Below are 13,063 nucleotides of genomic sequence, written 5' to 3'. Positions count from 1 at the left end.
ACTGTCATATCTAAAAACTGCAAAAGTCTTAAGATTGTCATTAAGAAACACCATAAATTTTATTTAACTGAATATAAACCACCGCAAGTGCATTACATGAATTTTTGTTGAGAGGTTCAACTAGATGTAAGTTGGTCCGGTCCACAGAGTATGGGTAACTTATAAGGGTGGGGATTGGGGCTAGTCCTAACAAGCCCTTCCAAACTTTTCAACCTTTCAAACCTTTTTTCAAACTTAATGATCAAATTTACAAATTTCCTAATTTTTTGGCCGTTGATTTTGCGCCAAAACAGATTAAATTTTAAAAAAACTGTTGATTTTGAAACTAAAACTGCTGAACAAATTGCCAAACTGACAATCAATTACCATTGATTTTGTGCCAAAACCGTAGATTTAGTACCAGACCCGGTGATTTAGTACTAAAACCGTTAAACAAATTACCTGAGCTATATTGGTTCCAAGGTTTAAGTATTTCAATAATTAATTTTATTTTAATTTAATTTTAGCAACACCAACTTTTCTTTAACTTGCAACATGTTTTACTAGCAGAAATTTGAAAAAAAATTTAATAAATAAAATATATTCATTACGATCAATACACAACAAGTAGAAATTTGTATAATGCAAAAGTGGTGTGGTTTTCAATTTATTTCTACGTAGTTATAGTAAACGTAATTATTTGCCTTAGATATGCAATTTTTTAATCTGCAGACCAAAAAAAAGAAAAAAAAATTACCTTGCAGTAAGGTTGGCCTCTTCAAGAAGAGCTCTTAAGTCCTCACTCTTCCTCTCTTTTTCAGCTCTGTCCATCAGAAACCTGTCAAAAAAAAATTTCCTAAGTCTTGGTTGTGTTCTTAACTGCCGATACCTAATTTGTAGAAATGGTATTAGAGCAGTATTAGAGTTCAATTGAATCCAGATAATAATCATTTAGTTAATATAGAGCTGACCAAGGTAAAGAAGGAAGTTAACTGGTAGCATATGACTAGTTGACTGGTAGCCCAACTTTTTTAGCGGCCAGCTACCTCGAATTCAGAGCTCATCTATTCAACAATTAATTGTCACAAAATACGCGAAAAATCACGTTGACTCCCCCTCCCCTCCAAAAAAGGCTCCATGACGAGGAAAACAGGGAAGAAAGAAGAAATAAAATGAAAAGTAAAATATTCAGTAGCCTATAATTTACTAATAACAATAAGACGACGTGATGAGAGAAATCAACACGTAACACCTTCATCTTGAGAATAATACGAACTTGACTAGCATAGGCCAGCCTCCCCCTCCCCTGCCAACAACTCTGCCATAATACAAACCGTAACTAGAATAATTTAAAAACATTACAAATGTATCAACAATAATAATAAATCAAAAGTTTAAAATTTACTCCTAGCTTAAAGTTTTCATTTTAACCCTTTAAATTATGTGGGATGATCTTTCCATGGTGGAATTCATCATGGGGAAGAGAATTTCCATGAAAGGGGCACTGGATTTTTCAGCTTTTTTAACAAAAAAAAATTACAAAAGACAAGTTTGTCAAAACTTTACTTTTTAAAACAATAAACAGCTTTAGCGTAAAGGGCGGGGCGTTGAGGAGGGGACAGACACTTTCATATACGGGATAATTTATGTGCTTTTTAAGTTTTAATATCACTCCAGTCTCTTTTAATCGTTTAATGTTTTGGCACAATCGGAAAAAATTGAAAAAACGAAAAATCCTTTAATGTAACTATTGATAAACTATGTTAAGAATAAAATAAATTAAAATCAAATTGATGCATTACATTAATTGCTAAATATCCATTAAATATTCAAATGTAAAATAAAACAAATAATATTGAATTAGCCTTACTTAATATTATTAGTTAGCATACATTGAATTGGCACCAACCATTAACTAATGAGAATATTGGGCTGAAGCTATTATGCTTAGTAAGTATGTAGTAAGATTTTAATTTTAACTTTTTTGGGAAGGGGGGGGGGATAACAATACAAAATTTAAGAAATTATGATCTAAGGGTCTATACCAAGGCAGGAAAGGAACAAATAAATAAGACAAAAACAAAAAATATATAAATAAACAAGAGCCAAAGAGAAAGAAAAAGGTTTTTGCACGAATTCAAGGGTTTTTTCACGATTTCAACGGTTTTGGGATAAAATCAACGGTTTTGGTTCAAGATCAAAGCTTTTGGCAATAGATTAATAGTTTTGGCATAAAAGAAAACATTAAATATCTTCAGTATCTGCAGTTATTTAGTCTGAAGCGAAAATAGCTCATAATTGTTTTGTATGTATAATTTCAGAAATTTATTTTTATTGTGTTTTTTTTTTTACATTTTCAAGAAACGAGATTTTTGATATTATTCCCATGAAGCTAAAATCCTTTCTTGCAAACAACGAGTTCATTATAACTTTTTTTTATGGGTTCTTGAAAGAATGACAGATAAGTTTAGCACCCGTTTAAAATATCTATATTACAAGACGGGTTTGAGTTCATGGGGCAAATTCCCCCCCCCTCCACTTACCCTGGTCTAAAAAAGGCGAAAAAAGAACAAACTTTTTTCCGTCCTCTCCAGTTGATGTATTCCATATGTTAAATCACTGAAGAAATCTTAAAGCTAAACTTTAAGTTTAAGCACTGGATTTTTTTAAAATTTATAGCTTCTACATTAACAATGTTGTCATCACAAACAATTGTGTTGCGAGAGCAATACTTTGGTTTTGACCCTTTTTTTTTTTTTCCTAATCCACCGATCTTGGCTTATTCCTGGAAACCGGTAAGGGTTTCTATGAATAACCTGTTCAGTTTTTACGGAAAGTGTGGACCTCAGACCAGATTGATGAATATGACATTAAATTTTGGAAAGCTCCGCAAAACTCTTGCCTGAGGGCAAAAGGGATGGTTTTTGCTAGTCCACGAGCCAGTGCCTATGGTGTGCGAAGTGAAGTGGAGTTATATAGCCTATGTCAGAGAGGAGTATCTGAAGTTGTGCAGCCAAGCTTTCGTTTCATCAAACCATGTTTCTACTTTCGAGTGGAAAGCTCCATTCTCGAGTTCAACTTCAGTATTAAGGTACACACTGAAACAAAATCTAGGTCGATACAAATTGTGAGACATATAGAGGACTTGTATGCATCAGTCGGCTGTTAGGTAATAATCATCTTCGACAATGATGGCTTAGCAACTTTTGATAGTTGGTGTACCTATTATTTGTTTGTAGTGTCTTTGATGGAAAAGCCAATTTACTTCCAGTGGTAAGACATGTTGGGGACTTGTAAGTAATAATCTGCTGTTAGGCTACAGTCAAATTCAGCGATGAGGGGTTTAAAACTATGCTAGTTGGTGTACCCATTTGTTTCTTTCCGGTGAAGTTGATGCCTATTACGGGAGAGGGACTTATAAGAAACAATCGGTTCACTTTGGACGAGAAACGGCTGTTAGTTCATAATCATCTTCGACAATGAGGGGTTTGCCACTTTTGCTAGTTGGTGTACCTGTTATTTGTTTCCAGTGTATTTGATGGTTAAACCAATTTGGTTCCAGTGGCAAGACATGTAGGGGACTTGTAAGTAATAATCGGCTGTTGGGCTACAATGATCTTCATCGAGGAGGGGTTTGCAAACTTTGCTAGTTGGTGTACCCATTTATTTGTTTCCGATGAATTTGATGTCTATCACGGGAGAGGAACTTGTAAGTAAGAATATGTTCACTTTGGGCAAGGCATTTGTGAAAGTTGGTGTTTACGCAACGGGTACAAACGATAACGTAAAACAATGAGGTAGTTTCGTAATTATTAGTGTCACCTATGGTGTCTTAATCCTGAAAAGTTACAAATAGCTTTATAATACCAACTAGATTGTATAAGATACTAGCTGTTGGTGTGGCGCTTCACGCCCCCCCCCCAAGCCCCCCGCATGCGTAAGCCGCCACGCGCCTTTGTAGTTGTGTCCCTGTGCCCCACCTCTGAATATAAATAGACATAATTATGTTTTAACTACGTAAAACTTGCAAATATACAGCATTCTTCGCTGCCCCATTGTCTGTAAATATAAATAGATTGTCAGGTTTACCGACTCTTGATCATGCAACATATAATTGTCCATCTGAAAAACAATCCGTATTCAGATCTATACCGCATTTTTCTAATGATTGCCCTTGAGCTTTGTTGATGGTGATTGCTAATCGAATATTGCCTTTGTTCCCCGTCGTCATTTAGAAATCCCCCCTGTGCACCCCTCCTGGTGTAACCGTTGTAGTTGTGTCCCTGTGTCCCGGTCGTCATTTATATTCCCTGTGTCCCGGTGTTCCGGTCGCCGCAAGCCTGTTTTCACGTTGTTCTTGTGATTCCTCGGCAAGCTTTCTTTTGGCATTATCTCTTTGAGCCGCAAGCCTGTTTTCACGTTGCTCTTGTTATTCCTCGGCATGATTTTTTTGGTTATTTCTCTTTGAAGCCGCAAGCCTATTTTCACGTTGCTCATGTGATTCCTCGGCACCTTTTCTTTTGGCATTATCTCTTTGAACCGCAAGCCTGTTTTCCGTTTGCTCTTGCTACGTGAACGTTGCATTTCTCGGCACGATTTTTTTGGTAATTTCTCTTTGAGCTGCAAGCCTATTTTCCTATTGTTCTTGTGATTCCTCGCACGCTTTCTTTTGGCATTATCTCTTTGAGCAGCAAGCCTGTTGTTACGTTGCTCTTGTGATTCCTCGGCACAATTTCTTTTGATACTTTCTCTTATAGCCGCAACCCTGTTTTTACGTTGCTCTTGTTTGGTATTATCTCTTTGAGCCACAAGCCTGTTTGATTCTTCGGCACGATTTGATTCCTCAGCTGTTTCTTCTGCCATTGTAGGATTTATACTAAATATTCTCTTTGAATCGCAAGCCTTATATACGTATAATGACGTCATATACAAAGCCTTATGTACTAATAATGACGGCAACTTATAATGACGTCATATAAAAACTTACAAAATACGTACATGACGTCATAATGCTCAATCCTTATAAAGACGTCAGTCGACAAAAATTACGCCTCATAATGACGTCATTCGACAAACATGACGTCAGTCGACAAACAAATTATTTTTATATACATAGATTGTTATGTTTCCATCCGTCACAATGTCTACGATTGAAAAAGATAAAGTTCAACTGGCCGCAAAGTTAATTTAGTCCTTTCTTTCGATATTATTTTATAGTTGTTATTTTTTTCAACACTGAGGCATAGCCTTTGGTCATGTAATAGCTGATTGCGTTCTTGTTTGAACATACCGTTTTAAAACTTTGATATTCCGAAAACTTCATCATTTAGCCGATAGTTAAGAAACAAGCACAAACGAGAATGTAAAACAATGAGATAGTTTTGTATTAATTAATAGAATGTCATCTCTGGTACTTTGATCCTGAAAAATTAGGGATAGCTTTATAATACCAACTAGATTGTATAAGTTATTGTTCCAAGCTTTCATCCGTCACGGTGTCTACGGTTGAAAAGGATAAAGTTCAACTGGCTGGAAAGTCAATTTAGTCCTTACTTTCGATACTATTTTATTGTTGTTTTTTCAACGCGGAGGAATAGCCTTTGATCATGTGATTACTGATCAATAGCGAAGAAACAAAACCAAAATTTTGATCTCGCAACACTTTAGTTGGCGAAGCCGGACAAAGGTTGCCGCAACACTTCACGTGCCCAGGCAACGTAGGTCTAGTTTTTCTTAGGAAAGGTAGATAAAATGTGAAATGAGAAAAAACTTATGTATGTGAGGAATTAGAAAGGTGAAAAGGTATGGGCTGCTGAGTAAGAGGTAAAATAGATAGGTAGTAAAGTGGAGGAAATCAAAGTGAATTATGCAGGAATAGTTGTAACACGCATGGAGTCTTAGAGTAAAAAAAAGAAGAAATAAATGCGATTGACTTTTATTTATTTTTAGAAGTATAGAAAAATAACAAGATCCGGTTTGATTCTATTGGGGTAATATTATAGTCTATTTTTGAATTTAAAAAAAGAAAGAAACAATGTTGTCATCGGATTTTAATTTCCTAAAATTAGCTATCATCAGTGAACCTTTTACTGACAGATCTAAAAGATTGCAAAAATCTTAAGATTGTCATTAAGGAATACTATAAATTTTATTTAACTGAATATAAACCACCGCATGTGCAGTACATGAATTTTTGTTGAGAGGTTTCAACTAGATGTAAGTTGGTCTGGTCCACAGAGTATGGGGTAACTTAAAAGAGTGGAGATTTGTGCTAGTGCTAAGAAAAGCCACCAACACCATTTAGCGTGTGGTGTTTTGGCATCTTTTTCCAAACTTCCTATATGTTGTCTGAAACTGAGATATGACACTTCTTACTACACTAGGTTTTGCCAAGTACATTAACTTCATTGTATTATTAAACTGAAAAAAAAAAATGCCAAGAAAAGTCAAATGTAAAATGGTGCTGGTTTTTTCGTCCAAAATCCAGCACCATCTTACATTTGCCAAACTGACAATCAATTACCATTGATTTTGTGTCAAAACCGTAGATTTAGTGCTAAAACCGTTTGCCAAATTACCTGAGCTAAATTGGTTCCAAAGTTTAAGTATTTCAATAATTAATTTTATTTTAATTTAATTTTAGCAACACCAACTTTTCTTTACCTTGCAACATGTTTTACTAGCAGAAATTTGAAAAAAAACAACTATTTAATAAATAAAACATATTCATTACGATCAATACACAACAAGTAGAAATTTGTATAATGCAAAAGTGGTGTGGTTTTCAATTTATTTCTACGTAGACATAGTAGACATAATTACTCGCCTTAGATTGATATGCAATTTTTTAATCTGCAGACCAAAAAAAGAAAACAAAAATTACCTTGCAGCAAGGCTGGCCTCTTCAAGAAGAGCTCTGAAGTCCTCACTCTTCCTCTCTTTTTCAGCTCTGTCCATCAGAAACTTGTCAAAAATTATTTTCCTAAGTCTTGATTGTGTTCTTAACTGCCGATACCTAATTTGTAGAAATGGTATTAGAGCAGTATTAGAGTTCAATTGAATCCAGATAATAATCATTTAGTCCATATAGAGCTGACCAAGGTAAAGAAGGAAGTTAACTGGTAGCATATGACTAGTTGACTGGTAGCCCAACTTTTTTAGTGGCCAGCTACCTCGAGTTCAGAGCTCATCTATTCAACAATGAATTGTCACAAAATACTTGAAAAATCACGTTGACTCCCCCTCCCCTCGAAAAAAGGCTCCATGACGAGGAAAACAGGGAAGAGAGGAGAAATAAAACGAAAAGTAAAATATTCAGTAGCCTATGATTCACTAATAACATTAGGACGACGTGATGCGAGAAACCAACCCATAACACCTTCATCTTCCAAATAATATGAACGTGACTAAAACAGGCCAGCCCCTCTCCTGCCAACAACTCTGCCATAATACCAAACAAAATTATAATAATTAAAAAACATCATAAATATATCAATAATAATAAATAAAAAGTTTAAAATTTACTATTAGCTTCAAGTTTTCATTTTAATCCTTTAAATTACCAGGCAGGATCTTTCCATGGATGATTTTATCATCGGGAAGAAAATTTCCATGAAAGGGGCACTGGATTTTGCAGCGATATTTAAAAATGTACAAAAAACAAGTTTCTCACAACTTTACTTTTTAAAACAATAAAAAAATTTTGCGTAAAGAGCGGAGCGTTGAGGAGGGGACAGCCCCTTTCATATACGGAATAATTCATGTGCATTTTAAATTTTAATGTCACTCCAGTCTTTTTTAATCGTTTGAATATTTTCCCTTTTAATGAGCAGTGCTTCAACGCACCATGGTCTTTTGGATAGGCTATTTGGCAAACGTTTGACTTTAGAACTAAATTGGGACCATACCTTCGACCAGATTCAAATAGGTATAAGGCCATTAGTCACATGTTCCGTGGAAATTTCGTCTGAATCTGTTTCTGTTTGGTAAAATGAAGTGAAAGAGTGTAGAAACTGCCGTCGAATTAGCCTAACGAGCCCTTAGTCATATGTTCTGTACATCTGTATTTCTGTTTGGAAAGTGAAGTAAAGTGAAAGAATGCAAAAACTGGCGTCCAATTAGCCTAAAGAGACATTAGTCACATGGTCTTCGAAAATTCCGTCCGAATCCGTTCCCGTTTGGAAAGTGAAGCGAAATAATTTAGAAACTGCTGTTTAATCATCCTAACAAGCCATTAGTCACATCTTCTGCAAAAATTCCATCCGACGCCGTTTCTGTTTAAGATGAAGCAAAAATATTTAAAACTACCGTTTAATCAGCCAAAAGAGCTGCAAGTCTAGTATTTTGCAAAATTATGTCAGTCTCCGTTTGTGTTTGGAAAGTGAAAGAATATAGAAACTGCAGTTCAATCAGCCTAAAGAGCCGTAAGTCACGTATTTTGGAAAAAAAAAATTCTGTCTCCGTTTCTGTTCTGAAAGAAAAGCAAAAGAATGTAGAAACTCCCGTTCAATCAACCTAACGAGCCGTAAGTCACCTGATCTGCAAATATTCCAACTGACTCCATTTCTGTTTGGTAAAGTGACGTGAAACAATATAAAAACTGCTGTTCAATCAGCCTAAAGAGCCATAAGTCAAGCATTCGGCAAAAATCCTTTCTTTCGGCGTTTCTCTTTGGGAAGCGAAGCTACGAAAGAAGAAACTGCCGTTCAATCAACCTAACAAGCCGTAAGTCGACTCTTCTGCGAATATTGCGTCCGACTCCGTTTCTGTTTTGTACAGTGAAGCGAAAGAATATAAAAACTGCCGCTCAATCAGCCTAAAGAGCCGTAAGTCACGTATTTTGGAAAAAAAAAATTCTGTCTCCGTTTCTGTTCTGAAAGAAAAGCAAAAGAATGTAGAAACTCCCGTTCAATCAACCTAACGAGCCGTAAGTCACCTGATCTGCAAATATTCCAACTGACTCCATTTCTGTTTGGTAAAGTGACGTGAAACAATATAAAAACTGCTGTTCAATCAGCCTAAAGAGCCATAAGTCAAGCATTCGGCAAAAATCCTTTCTTTCGGCGTTTCTCTTTGGGAAGCGAAGCTACGAAAGAAGAAACTGCCGTTCAATCAACCTAACAAGCCGTAAGTCGACTCTTCTGCGAATATTGCGTCCGACTCCGTTTCTGTTTTGTACAGTGAAGCGAAAGAATATAAAAACTGCCGCTCAATCAGCCTAAAGAGCCGTAAGTCACGTATTCTGCAAAAATTCTTTCTTTCTCTGTTTATCTTTGGAAAGCGAAGCGAAAAAATGAAGAGACTGCCGTTCAATCAAACTAACGAGCCGTAAGTCACCTGTTTTGCGAAAATTCCGTTCGACTCCGTTTCCGTTTGGTTAATTGAAGTGAAAGAATTTAGAAACTACTGCTCAAACAGCCTAAAGAGCCGTAAGTCACGTATTTTGGAAAAAGTAATTCTGTCTCCGTTTCTGTTCTGAAAGAAAAGCGAAAGAATGTAGACACTCCCGTTCAATCAACCTAACGAGCCGTAAGTCACCTGATCTGCAAATTTTCCAACTGACTCCGTTTCTGTTCTACGTCACCTGTTCTACGAAAATTCGGTTCGACTCCGTTTCCGTTTTGTTAATTGAAGTGAAAGAATATAGAAACTACCGCTCAAACAGCCTAAAGAGCCGTAAGTCACGCATTCTGGAAAAATTCTTTCTGTTTCTGTTTGGAAAGTGAAGCGAAAGTAAAGCGAAAAAACTGCCGTTCAATCAACCTAACAAGCCGTAAGTCATGCGCTCTGCAAAAATTCTGTCTGTCTTCAATTCTTTTGGGAAAGTAAAAGAATGCAAAAATTGCCGTCTAATCAGCCTAACGTGCCATTAGTCATATGTTTTTTTGAAAATTCCATCCGATTCCGTTTCTGTTTGGTAAAGCGAAGTGAAAGAATGTAGAAACTGCAGTTCAATCAGCCTAACGAGCCGCAAGTCACGAATTTTGCAAAAATTCAGTCTCTCTCGAATGTAGAAACTGCTGTTGAATCAGCCTAAAGAGCTGTAAGCCAGACGTTCTGCAAAATTTCTGTCTGTCTCTTTTTCTGTTTGGTAAAGTGAAGTCAAGTGAAAGAATGCAAAAACTGCCGTTCAATCAGCCTAACGAGCCGCAAGTCACGAATTTTGCAAAAATTCAGTCTCTCTCGAATGTAGAAACTGCTGTTGAATCAGCCTAAAGAGCTGTAAGCCAGACGTTCTGCAAAATTTCTGTCTGTCTCTTTTTCTGTTTGGTAAAGTGAAGTAAAGTGAAAGAATGCAAAAACTGCCGTTCAATCAGCCTAACGAGCCGCAAGTCACGAATTTTGCAAAAATTCAGTCTCTCTCGAATGTAGAAACTGCTGTTGAATCAGCCTAAAGAGCTGTAAGCCAGACGTTCTGCAAAATTTCTGTCTGTCTCTTTTTCTGTTTGGTAAAGTGAAGTAAAGTGAAAGGATGCAAAAACTGCCGTTCAATTAGCCTAACGAACCGTAAGTCAAGAGTTCTGCAAAAAATGCAGTCTCTCTTGAATGTAGAAACTGCTGTGGAATCAGCCTAAAGACCCGTAAATCAAAAGTTTTAGAAAAATTCTGTCTGTCACCGTTTCTGTTTGTAAACTGAAGTAAAGTGAAAAAATTCCAAAACTGCCGTCCAATCAGCCTATAGACCCCTTAGTCACATGTTCTGTCCGTCTCCATTTCTGTTTGGAAATTTAAGTAAAGTGAAAGAATGCGAAAACTGCCGTCCAATCAGCCTATAGAGCCATTAGCCAAATGTTTTTTGAAAATTCTGTCCGACTCAATTTCTGTTTGGTAAAGTGAAGTGAAAGAATGTAGAAACTGCTGTTGAATCAGCCTAAAGTGTCGTAAGTTACACGTTCTGCTAAATTCAGTCATCTCCGTTTCTGTTTCGAAATTGAAGTAAAGTGAAAGAACACAAAACCTGCCGTCCAATCACCCTAAAGAGCCATTAGTCATATGTTCTTTGAAAATTTCGTCCGACTCCGTTTCTATTTCATAAAGTGAAGTGAAAGAATGTAGAAACTGCCTTTCAATCAGCCTAACGAGCCGTAAGTCAAGTGTTCTGCAAAAATTCTGTCTGTGTCCATATCTGTTTGGAAAGTGAAGGAAAGTGAAAGAATGCAAAAACTGCCGTCCAGTCAGCTAATCAGGTTCTTTTTCTCCTAAAAAAACAATTTGAAAAAAAATTAAGATTCAAGAAAACACAACATTATTACGTTGATTAAAGTAACAGATGCATAGTTGATTTTTAAAAAGAAAGCCCTTTCATTTTGTATACACGACAGAGTTTTGATTAGACAATATTGAAAGCCAGCTTCAATTTATGTTGATATTAACGACACAGTTTAGGCAGTGGAAATAAAATCCGAATTTTCTGCTTGTTTAAGCAGAAACTTATGCAACTATTATCAAATATTTAGAAAATAATTATAAATTCAATTTTATTAAAAAACACTTAAAAGCGTCGCCACTGGTATTAATGGTAGAGCAAAATAAAAAAAAGTGCGAAAAAGAAAGAAAAAAAGGCATGTAAGAGAAAAATCCGAAATTTAAAAAGGAATGGCTTTCTTTTGAAGGCGTATTTGTCGTTAGGAAAATTATTAGCATTTACATTTTACGGACAAATCTTTGTTAAATTTATCTAATTAATTTTAATTAGCTATTTTTACAGTTAAGCTTGGCAACACTGGCAAAAATATGGTACTACCCTACAAACTTCATAAGTTTGGAATAACTAAAAGAAGAACCTATGCCCCGTTTTAGGTGTGGGTAGATTTAAAATATGTCCAGGTTGCAAAATGTTATACCTGAGTTAACAATTGTTGAGAATTATTTTTTTAGATAAAAATTTTAGTTTCTCTCATGAGGGAGATATCAGAAAAATATTTATACCTAAGCTTTCACCTTCTCCCTCATGGAAGGTCATGAGTAAGACCTGTTATTTCTCACTAAAACTAAAAATACCTCTATAATAAATCCGGAGCAATCACTTTCTACACATCGATTCTGCAAGCTCAGTTTAAACACATTCTTTTAAATGAACGGAGGTTAGGAGGCCCATATTGATCTGATGCTTATCTCCAATATCTCAGGGGTTCAATAACATGCGACCTCCATAATCTTTAAGATTCTGTGATGTTTCTCTCTATTTTCCAATAATGTATGTATAAATCATTTGTTTGTATTATTCACAAGCTTTTTAAAATGATTTGCAATTTAAAACGTTCCCGGAGGAATATGAAAAAAAACCGCTTAAAACGAGTTTCTATTCCTGAGAGAACCAATGGAAATGATTCACATTCTGCTTGAGAAACTTCGTGTGACGGCTGTTTCATAAGACATTCTTAGTCTTAATTTTCAAACTAACTTATAAAAATAATTTTTCATATTTTTATATATAAAAAAATGATAAATTATACTGTTTAAAAATTTTTAACTCTAATTTTGGTTCTTTTTTTCTGTCTTAATACTAACATAAATTTTACTAGAAGACCCAAGGGCCATATTTAGAAAGGGTATTACAGTCTAAGGGCCATAATATTCCTCCCGTAAAAACTAATTGGGCCTGAAAAATTCAGAGGTATTTTTTTCTCCAAAAATTATATTTGCAGATCAATTGGGAGTCGTTGTTAATCATTGCTTAGATTATTTTGAAAAAGCCGAGGGAATTTTTAGTTTTCACCAGAAATAAGTAATAAAGAGATCGTCTTGCAAAGAAAAACTAAAGGAATTTGGCAATTTATTAACATAAAGGCGAGTATAGACGAGTATAGGCGAGTATAACGTATCTTAAATAATTTAATACTTAAGTATTCTAACGTATTTAGGATTTAAATATTAAATTATTTTAATGAATAGAACAAAAATAGAGAACAAAAATTTCTTTGTTGCTCTTTCTTTTATTTGTCATTCTCCCCTTTCAAAATTATATTAATGTAAATTTGTAACTTAAAAACTACATACCACTGACACTGACAAGTACGTAGGGGGGGGGACTTCGGCCCCCCTAAAATAATTGTGAAATGTTTCGTTTCCCGAAGGTTTCTTG

The 13,063-nt window shown here is 35.4% G+C and overlaps 1 long non-coding RNA gene across 1 annotated transcript in view; it reads right to left on the bottom strand.

The window, feature by feature from the left end:
- Positions 1-342: 342 nt before the first annotated feature.
- LOC136026784 (uncharacterized) overlaps positions 343-13,063 on the bottom strand; it is a 26,490-nt gene continuing 13,769 nt past the window's right edge. The window contains exons 2-3 of the long non-coding RNA XR_010617426.1: positions 6,863-6,994; positions 343-817 (exon numbers count right to left, since the gene is read on the bottom strand). This is a non-coding gene — a long non-coding RNA (uncharacterized LOC136026784). The remainder of the gene's footprint in view (positions 818-6,862; positions 6,995-13,063) is intronic.

The sequence above is a fragment of the Artemia franciscana genome, chromosome 5 (genome assembly GCF_032884065.1).
Source record: "Artemia franciscana chromosome 5, ASM3288406v1, whole genome shotgun sequence".
Taxonomy (NCBI): Eukaryota; Metazoa; Arthropoda; class Branchiopoda; order Anostraca; family Artemiidae; genus Artemia; species Artemia franciscana.
Note: the sequence above shows the minus strand (reverse complement) of the source record. Positions and strands in the feature narration are given on the sequence as shown.